This window comes from Rhineura floridana, chromosome 1, assembly GCF_030035675.1.
Source record: "Rhineura floridana isolate rRhiFlo1 chromosome 1, rRhiFlo1.hap2, whole genome shotgun sequence".
NCBI classification, from domain to species: domain Eukaryota; kingdom Metazoa; phylum Chordata; class Lepidosauria; order Squamata; family Rhineuridae; genus Rhineura; species Rhineura floridana.
This window is the reverse complement of record NC_084480.1, coordinates 226,890,128-226,900,521: the sequence shown is the minus strand read 5'-3', so window position 1 is coordinate 226,900,521 and position 10,394 is coordinate 226,890,128.

Below are 10,394 nucleotides of genomic sequence, written 5' to 3'. Positions count from 1 at the left end.
TGTATGATAAGCTGGGCCCATAACCCCTGTTGCGTGTGTGCGTGTATAGATCATACAAGGATGGAATCCAAGAGCCGTTTAGAACAGGAATAAGATAGGCCAGGCAAGTTTCTTGTAAGAGTCTTTACTAGGCAAAGACATTAGACACAGTTCTCTCTTCACAGACATTTCCCCCACACTCTGAGACACAGCAAGATGTTTCCTTATCTACTTCCCAGCCAGCTTCTGACCTTGGCAAACCTGGCGCTCTGTTCTTTCAGCTTAACCCTTCTGCTTCAGGTTTCACTCTCTCTGCTAAAAACCCTGTCTGTGAGTCTCACAGCATGCTTCACTGACCAACAAGTAATAGGAAAGTTGGAGGTAGTATGTTTCTGAATACGAGTTGCGCAGAATCACAAGTGGGACACTGGGGAGAGTGTTGTTGCAATCAGATACTGCCTTCAGGTTTCCCATAGGTATCTGGTTGGCCACTGTGAGAACAGGATGTCAGACTAGATGGGCCTTTGGCCCGATCCAGCAGGGCTCTGCTTATCTTCATAAAAGTGCTTTAAGTTGAGGGCAAAATACATACTTTGAAATCAACATTTTTGGAATTGTTGGGGGTCCCTTCACAAGAGACCATAGCTGAGTGGAAAATTCCATGCAGAAGATTTGAAGGTGGAATCCTCGGCGTTTCCCATTAAAACAGGGATGAGGAACCTCTAGCCCATGGCCTGAATGGCCCCTCAGGTCATCTCTAGCCAGCTTCTACCCCTAAGCAACACCCCTTCCTCCCCGAACATGTCCCTCACCAATCCCTCACCTAGTCCTTTAATTGTGATTATACAGCCACGGCTATATAATTGTGATTCACATTCTGCAATGTTAACTTGAAAATACCCCCATGCCATTCTGCTGCTTCCAAAAAGCTGATTTCAAAACAAAACCATACAAAATTTATAGTCCTGAACTCAGAAACTGTTGCTTAAGAACCGTCTAAGTTTTCATGGTGATACACAAAAAACTCAAAGAGAATCTAGAGTTCAAAATGTAAAACAAGAGGGAAAAAAGCCAGGCCCCTGTTTTTCTGTCAGTGATAATTTGTTGAATTAAATTAAAAATCAGCCATGTTCACAGAGTACCTGCAATCCTATTACTGCCCCCGCCCCATACTCTGACTGTAATCCTCTGCAGTTTAAAAGTTTTTACAAAGCATGGCTGATTTTTAATTAATTTAAGAACTTTAACATTGAATATTAGAGGGCAGGCATGCTCAGTAAGAATCAACTGTCAGTGTTCTAAAAGCTGGACTCAAAGCTGTTTGGTGGTCGCCACACCCACGTCAGACATTTATTCCACTTTAAATAGTCATGGCTTCCCCCTACAAATCCTGGGAAGTGTAGTTTGTGAAGGGTGCTGAGAGTTGTTAGGAGACTCCTATTCCCCTAACAGACCTCCAGTGGCCAGAGTGGTTTAACAAACAGCCCCTCTTCTGGGGATTGTAGCTCTGTGAGGGGAATACGGCCTCTCCTAGCAACTCTCAGCACCCTTCACTAACTACACTTCCCAGGATTCTTGGAGGAAGCCATGTCTGTCTAAAGTGAAATAAAGGTCTGGTGTGAATGTAGCCAGGGACAGCTTTGGTTTAAATTTGGGTGGGAGACTACATATGTCTGCTGCAGAATAAAAAGGTGGGGGAAACCCTAAAAAACAATAATACTGTTCACAGAGTTTTCTTTTTGGAAAGGAAAGGGGGTTTCCCTCTGCCCAGTGTCCATCCACCCAATCTCCTCCCCTCCCTCTCCCCTCCCCTTTCCTCCCTTCCCTTACTCTTCCTCCCCTTCCCCTCTTTTAGGTCAGTTTTACCTACCCCAAGCATAATTGCATAGGAGTAAATCCCACTGAACTAAAAAAGCATGCAAATGATCAAACCTGCCCTCCCATCCTCCCTCCTATCCCCTCCCTCTTGCCTCTTCCTCCCCCCTTCCTTTGCCCCTCCTGCCCCCTTCTCCCTCCCCTTCCAGTCCCCTTCCATCTACTTCTTCTCCCCTCTTCCCTCCCTTCCTGCTTCCCTCTCCCCTCCCCCTTCTCCCCCATGACCAGTTTTACCTATCCTAAGTATGATTGCATGGGAGTAAATCCCATTGAACTCAATAAGCATGCAAATGATCAGACCTGCCACCACTCACCCTTATTTATTTGCTTGCTTGTTTATGTTATATCCTGATCTTTTTCCCAGCAGGAGTCCAGGGTAGCAAACAAAAGCACTAAAAAAGCTTTAAAACATCATAAAAACAGACTTCAAAATATATTAAAACACAACACCCATTAAAAACATATTAAAACAAAACATCTTTAAAAACCTTCTTAAAAGTTTTAAAAACATTAAAAAAGAAGGTTTAAAATATATTAAAAAGCAATATGATCTGAGGCACATGTTACCAAATTCTTCCATACTACACAGGACGTGGATTGGACTGTGAAAAACCAACCCAATTGTGTTTGCAATTTGACAAATTTGTAGGGAAGTACAATATCTCAGAGAGGAGGTCTCCTGCTCCCCTGGTGCATTCACTATAGCTCCTACTGGGAGAAAGGGTAGGATATGAATCTAATAAATAAATAAATAGCTGCTGAATCTCCCTGCTTTTAAAAGTTTGATAGAAATATCTGTTGGCTATAGGTATGTGGCAGTTGCAGACAAGGAAGGGGCTAGCTTGTGCAGCTGTGGAAAGCTGAGTAGGCCCTAGCCAGCTGGGGAGGACTAGCCTCAGAGGGAGGCAATGGTAAACCCTCTCCAAATACTGCTTACCATGAAAACCCTATTCATAGGGTAGCCATAAGTCGGGATCGACTTGAAGGCAGTCCATTTCCATTCGATAGGTATGTTCTTAAACCCGAAGGGGTTTTTGCCTATTAGTGAATAATGTCTCTTGTTTGCTTGGATGGAGGATAGACAGGTGTATGTAGATGTCTCTTGCTTTTGCGTGACTGGAATGTAGCTTATTGTATAAAGGTAAGAGTCACTTCCATTACCCCACACACTTTTGTTTTTGGCATACGGCCACTGGAATTTTGCCTGTGAGTGAATGTGCCCTCCACATGCTGAAGACGTCCCTCGCCCTTGTTTTTAAAGGATCTCAGTGTGCAGGTAAGGTGAGACCCCTTCCAGCCGCTTGAAAAACTGATAGATGACCTGACTCGGTATATAAGGCACAGATATATGTAGTTGGTCTGGCCTTTATTTTATCTGTATAAAAAGAGTTGGGTGGACTGACCATGCATACATTAGTTTTTCAATATTTTTGCCAGAAAAATTATAATTAGGGGCCTCACTTAAATTTTATACACATGTCATTATCACATAGGCTCCTGTAGCACTCCAGCTTCAAAAAGGAAAATGTATGTCACATACAAATCGTGAAGTTGTTGCAAAATATTCACTTTTTAAAATAATGGTTGGAAGAGAGGAGAATGATAAAAAGACGCTCATTTCTTTGAGACGTAATATTTATGAACGGTAAATGTTTCACTTTTCTCAGCTGCTCAAGCAGTGTGTGTGTGCCAGAGAAGCCAACTCTGCAAATGAATGGATCGAGCTTTGGAGGTAGTAATTAGTTCATTGGGGTCTCTATTGTAATTGCCAAAAGCAATGTCAGTGTTTAAGAAAAAAAGGCACTTGGCCAAGAGGAGAAAAGGGCCTGAGACACCAAATTATGGCTTAAAGGTCAGATGGTAATGAATACTACTAACATTAGCAAGCATTAACATTTTCTCAAATCTCATTCCATTTGCCTGGACCTTCTTAAAGTAAGGCAAGTTTGATTTAATCTCTCAGAAGTCAATTTCAAAAAAGTAAAGAAGTTCCCACAATAAAACTGGCTGAGCTGTTTTATGTGTTGTCATTTTTACCGATGAAGTAAAAAAAAGAAAATTGTTTTGTGGGAGCTTATTGTATTAAAAAAAGTGTACATGTGGGCATGTTCCTTCTCTCTTAAGAGTTGCTAACTTGCAACCCAAATATTTTCCTTGTGCCTTTTAAAATGCTCTTTGATTCAACCAGGGTCCGTGGTCTTGGAGGGTCTTAGACCCATTACTTTTTTGGAGCAGGGCTGTCTATCTCCAGCATCCTATGAGCCAATCAGCATGAAAGGGAAGTGTGCTAGCCACTGAGAAGAGTCTTTTAACATGCTTCCTTGACCTTTCCTGCTGATTGGAGCCAATCAGAATGAAAGGAGGTCAGTCAGTCACTGAGAAGACTTGTTGTTGTTAGAATGTATTGCCCGCCCTTCACCCAGAGGTCCCAGGGCCTCAGTAACACTCTCCTCTTTCATGCTTATTGGCTCCTAGGGATATCTGTTGTTGTGGGAGAAGGCATTAATAAGGAACTCATTCTCAACCCACAGGACAAAGAAAAAGAAAAAAGGGAGGGGAGGGGGCCTGGCTGTGACTAACATGAAGGGAACCTGCACTTCTGAATTTGCCACTACATTACTACTGCTGCTGCTGCTACTACTTAATAATAATAACAACAACAACAATAATTTTTATGTTTTCAAAGGAAAACCTTTAGACTAACCTGCTAACCTTCAGGCGCCTCTGAAAGACTTTTTTATGTTGACAGGCTCATTCAGTTGTTTAAACGTTTTAAAGATATGCCCATTATTTTTATGATTATTCTATGTCGGTTTTATGATACTGTATTTGATGCTTTTTGCACTTGTAAATGTTTTTATACAGTGCCCTGACATTTTATATGAGGTGTTGTATATAAATATTTGTATAAATCTACTATATATTTTGGAAAGTTGTTTGTTTGCTCCCTATGCATGTCAACCCCTCTTAAGATACTGTATCATACCCAAATTTTGCATGATGGTTCCTGAGATCCATGGATAAGATTGGACACCATTTTGAATCAAGATGGCAGACTGAACCTTTCAGAACTGCACTGATTTTAACCAAATTTTGTATGATGGTTCCTGACATCAAGGAGCAGGTTTTCATCTTTGTTTGGATACAACTAGACTCCATTTTGAATGAAGATAGTGAACTGTTCATTTCAAAATGGCCTATTTTTTTATTGCTTAGAATTCCTGAGCAACATCTGGTATGAGCTGCTACTAAATAATAAAGAATAATAAAACATTTTTCAAAGGAGTTGTCCATGTATTTCAGAAGAACTCCCAGTGACATCAGTACAGAGTTTTAGGGCCTCCATTCTGTGTAGATGCAATATAAAAACATTGTATTGCATCTACATCTCCAGCTACTGATGAGATCATCTGTAATTTGACAAAATACAGACTTGAAGAACAAGATGGGGAAAACCCTAAAATAATCAGAAGCACATTCCCCTCACCTCCATTTTCTACTTGCACATTTGCAGCAAGGAACCCCATATTGATTCTATTACCAGATACAATACCAGAGAGACTGTGTGAGGAATTTGAACCTTATTAGAGGAAAACTTTCAAGGAAGCCAGCATAGGAGTTGTCAGAGCAAATTATTCAAAGGCATGGAAAGGAGCCAAGGAAAAGAATGAAGAGAAACCAGAGCAGATTCCTTGAGATTTATTGCTTCAAAAAGTTCAGCACTTCTTTAATATTGGTGTTTAAATGTTGTCGCTGGGCTTTATTGCCCAGTAATCACACTGCTGTGAAAATCACTGATATCACAATACAGTAAATAACCATCTTTGCTAGTGTGCAATAGCAAAATCCTCCCCCTCCCGCTCCACACTGCAACACTCTTCAGCAAGAATTTTATGGGGAGAAACACTGCTATAAAAATCAATGTCTGTTTTATATTATCATTTTAAGGATTGACACAAGCAAACTTGACTGCGTAACAGCTGCTTTCAGTAGCTTGCTGTGTGTTGACACTGCTCTATGTTGTAAGGCATTCTTCCATGCAGTGAGGGAGCATCGGTTCAGTTTGGGGTGGGGTGTAAATCCACTTTCAGGCATGGCAAATCAGTTCAAATAAATGGCTTGTTGTATCCTGGCATACACAATTTAGTGGCTATTTGTTTCTTTGAGGACAATCAAAGGCATATGTATAATTGCCTCCTTCTTTAGTGTTGCAGACTATATGATTCTTCCTCCGGAACTTCTTTGCTTCTGATTATAATAGGGTATAAAAAGCAACCATAACAAGCAGTGCGTCTGTGTGTGTCTGTGTGCATACTCCCCATCATACAGGAAGGCAGACTGTGGTAGTAAATTAGAAGAAATGTCTTGAAGGAAAAAGCAGTTTGATAGTACAACCAATTACCTACCGGTAGGGGCTGGATTGGCTGTGCCTCACTGGAGGTCTTCAAGTAGAGGCTGGACAGCCATATGATGGGGATACTTTCGCTCTGGATTGCCTACACCGAATAGTGGATTGGACTAGAGTGACAAGGTCCCCTCTAAATCACTGATTCTAGGATTCTACCATTCTTAGCTAAGAAAGTAATAGGGTCACTGGATTGGTGAAAAGGGCACCATCAGAATCAGAATTTTCAAGGTCTAGTCAGGGATTGACATTTTGCTGTCTGAGGCAGACAAGATGATGCTGACCCCCATTTCACATTCAGATGCTGACCGGATTTGGCAGTTGAATTTTGCTTCAATACTGACAATGGGAATCAGGCTGGCTAATGGGGCACAGAGGAGGTATAAAAGCTAGCAACAAGCAAGGTGCTGGCACAGGATAATGTGAACTGCTGGAGAGCTCAGGGGAAGGGATCAGGAGGAATAGTAAAATGTGCTGCTCCTAGCATCTGCCACCTGATGTGGCTGCCTCACTCTGACTAACGGTAGGGCAGGCCCTGGATCCAGTGCAGTAAGAAAGGTACCATTTTCATTTTTGCTTAGGCTGTCAATTCTCCTCATTTTTCTGCAACTCATTCAAGAGTTTGAGATGAATCCCACATTCATAAATATGGCAGAGAGGTGTGGACCTGCACAAATGTGCTGGTGTGCAGAGGAGGCAATGTGTTGCTTGAGCATGTGTGTGTACATTCATTGATGCAATACCTCAAGAATCTTAAGATTTTTTTCTCAGGGTCAGGTTCATACCTTCACCTATGTGGGAAGAGCAATTAATGTGTCCATTAAAGTCTGGCTTTGAGATGCTTTTGATACCTAGGATTAACAGTACCAGTTTGACCTTGTAAGTCTGAATATGTGTTGAAACAAATAATCTTGAAATTTTTGTAGCTTTCCACAAAAATAAATTCCATTATGTTTTAATCCCTGTTCAGTCATAAAGTTCACTTGGGTGGCCTTGGACTCCTTACTCAATTTACCCTAACTCAGATGGTTACTTGTGAGGATAAATGCTGTCGGTGTTACAAAAGTGCTTTCTACATCACAAAGTGCTATTTAAAAAAAGATTAACAACTTTTTTTTAAAAATCAATAATTTTCTTGTTTAAAAAAATGTTCTTGAAAGGTCAAAAGTTCCTTTTCATTTCAAGCACAGTATTTTTTTAAAAAAAAACTACTATCTCTTCCAGACCTTCTTTAGAGATGTTGTTGTGAAAAGCCTTTTAACAGCTACTAAGAATGAATTTTTTTATTAGTATTCAGCTAAGGGTATAACCTGCATCCTGTTGAATGGAATGGCTTCATTGTTCTGGATTTCATAGTTAATCATACTCAGGTCAGCACACATTTGTGCAAATAAAAACCCAATTTCAATAGGATTAATGTAAATTACAGTGCAATCCTATATTTGCTCATAGGTAAGCCCCACTTAGTTCAATGGGACTTGCTCCCAGGTGTGTAAATAGAACTGCAGCCTGTGTCTCCCTGATCCAAGATGCATGAAAGCAGTCTCCCATATTTTGATGCGGGAACAAACATGCATCAGTATATCTAGCTGTCACCACCCCGGTTCAGATCTCACTTCTGCAATGAACTTAGCATGTGGTCAAAGGCAAGCCATACTCCCTCAGTCCTCCCATCTGCATAGTGGGGCATAAGAATACTGACTTACAGGATTGTTGTAAAAGATTATAACTAAATAATGCATAAGAATGCTTTGAACACTTGGAAGTGCTACACAAATGTTTATTTTATTATTCTGCTGCAACAGTAGAATAAATGCTTAAGATGGTAGATGTCCAAGGTACCATTTTTGGGTCTTTAGACAGATAGATTTAAAAAGTATGTTTAGGAGCTGGGTCTTTGGTCATTGCTTAACTCCTAGCATGCTGAATTTGGATTTTGCAGCACAGCCATTTTTTGAAGAGCTCAAGCCATATAAATATAGATTGTATTCACTACTTTCTGGTTAAGAATGTACCTATAGCCACAGATATTTCTCTTAAAATTTAAAAAGCAGGGAAATTGGGCAACTATAGTGAATGCACCAGAGGAGTAGGACACCTGACCTCTTCTCTGAGATATTGTACTGCCCTACAAATTTGTAAAAATGTGAACAATTTGGGTTGGTCTTTCACAGTCCAATCTACTTCCCGAGTAGCTTGGAAGAATTTGGTAACATGTGCCTCTGAGCATATGGGGACTGAGTGGGGGCAACATTTGCAATCAGGATTGTGTCTCCAAAGCTGGAAAATTACATTTTTTGTATGCTTGTTGGCATTCTTTTTTTCATGTTTGCAGTCAATGTGATTATGCACAGAGTATATGCAATCTGTAGCTACTTCATATTAAGCCACACCATTGGCTCATCTAGCTCAGTTTTCTTCATTCTGACTTGCAGGGGCTCTGCAGGGTTCTCTTGTTTATGCATCCAAGTTATCATTATGTTTTAAAAGAGTAAACATTTTCTCAGCAGTGTAAAGTGGAAGATCCTTTTCAGTTGAACAGGGCTAAAACAAGAGTCTAAACCTGTTACACTAATTCCACACAGGAATTTATGCCCATGCAACATCAGGGATGTAAAAAGGCATTGATTTCCATGCTCACCCATGTCTGTTGCATGCAGCACTGTTTCCATTCCGTTGCAGTTTGGCTTCCAACAAAAACAACGGTATTCAGCTTGTTGTCTACTGTGGTGAAATTTTACATAATTATGTTATCATTACTTTATTCCACATCATTCATTTCAATGCCAGGGAAACATATGCAAATGGGGGGTTATCAATTATGAATCATTTGCAGAGTAAAAACCACCACCACCACCTATTGTATTCACTGGATTTATTTCCATTCTGGACAAGGCACAATTAATGAACATTGGCAATTTCCATTCCCATTTTCATTGGAATTCTCTGACATCCCTATTCAGCATAGCCAGCTTAAAAACCAAATCAGTCAATATAGTAGAGTAACATGTGCATTCAAATGTGCCAGTGTGTCTGTTGTGAAGAGACCAGTGCCTCCTTTTTGGCTTTACTCATCATATGACATAAGATGAGTCAGAGGTGTTCCAGTTGAAATGTTGAGTGTTAGAAGCAAGGCTGCAATCTCTTTTGTCATCCACTACTTAATTCCACCCTCTTCTGTTCATGCCCACAGTCATTCTTGTTTCTTGAGTTTAGTTTGTTTCTCCTTCCATCTCATCTCAAAATCTCAAGTGTAGATTTTGCCAGTTTGTTGTATCCAAGAGACAGCCTTTTCATTCCAACAGCAAAAACCCTTGATGAGGTTCTAAGGACCTCCTTTCTCTTGACTACTTCATCATCCTTGTTGTGTAATAATGATTTCATTATGCATTGAATTCTTATACAGACAATAGTTTTCTAAGTCTTGCACATACCATCTGCTATGAATCTGTAGTAACCCCTCATCTCTACGCTTTTCCTTCCTTCCACATCAATAATAATGCTCACATCAAAGGAAAGACAAATGTGTTTATATTTTCGCATCTTCTCATTTCCTGAACTTACACAACTACTTAACTGCAGTGTTTGATTTTAAGAAAAAGAAATGCAGGGAGGTCTCACATCTGTCTGGACCCCAATCACACAGGGAAATGTGACCAGAAACCCTGATCATGCTGGGTTCCCAGTCACACGGAGCACTGATGAATGTATGACCACCCAGGTTCTCAGACACCTCCCCATGCCCAAAGATTGGGGTGGGGCCATCAGTGTGGCCTGCTCCCTCACTCACTATGCTTTGTATACTCAGAGAACAACTGAAGACGGTTAATAAATCAAGTAACAAAATGTTCAAATTCATTAGGTTGTTCTTCATTTTTCTAAGTGTTTTTTTTGCAAGGACAGAGCTGGTCCTACCCTCAGGCAGAGTGCCTCAAGTGGCAGATGCAAGGAGCCCACGTTCCACTAAACTATTCTTCTGCCCAGGTGCTGTGGAGGACACTATTCCGTTGTCAGTGTTGCAATAATGTTAAACTGCCAGTCTTTCAGTCTCTGTATGTAGAATCAGGGCTGGTGCCATTTTGCCCTTTGTCTCAGGCAACAAAATGTCTTGCGTTGGACCTATGCAAGGAGTGGT